This window comes from Plasmopara halstedii, assembly GCF_900000015.1.
Source record: "Plasmopara halstedii genome assembly, contig: Scaffold_614, whole genome shotgun sequence".
Taxonomy (NCBI): Eukaryota; Oomycota; class Peronosporomycetes; order Peronosporales; family Peronosporaceae; genus Plasmopara; species Plasmopara halstedii.
Genome location: NW_020187532.1, coordinates 363,729 through 363,928, shown reverse-complemented (window position 1 = coordinate 363,928; position 200 = coordinate 363,729).

Sequence of the window (200 nt, the reverse complement as noted above, 5' to 3'; positions counted from 1 at the left end):
GTACGTTGAAGGGGCTCCGTACGGATGAGCCCCAGGCGGGTAAGCCGGGTACGCAGAGCAAGCGTACGGCTGGGAGTACGCAGCGTATAGGCGCGACCGCGACGGACGCGAGAGTGAATGCTCAAGGTCCCGAATGCGGCCAATGGCCTCGTCCAGATTGGACGCGAGAGCCCGGCGACCGATTCGCCCATGGAGATCGA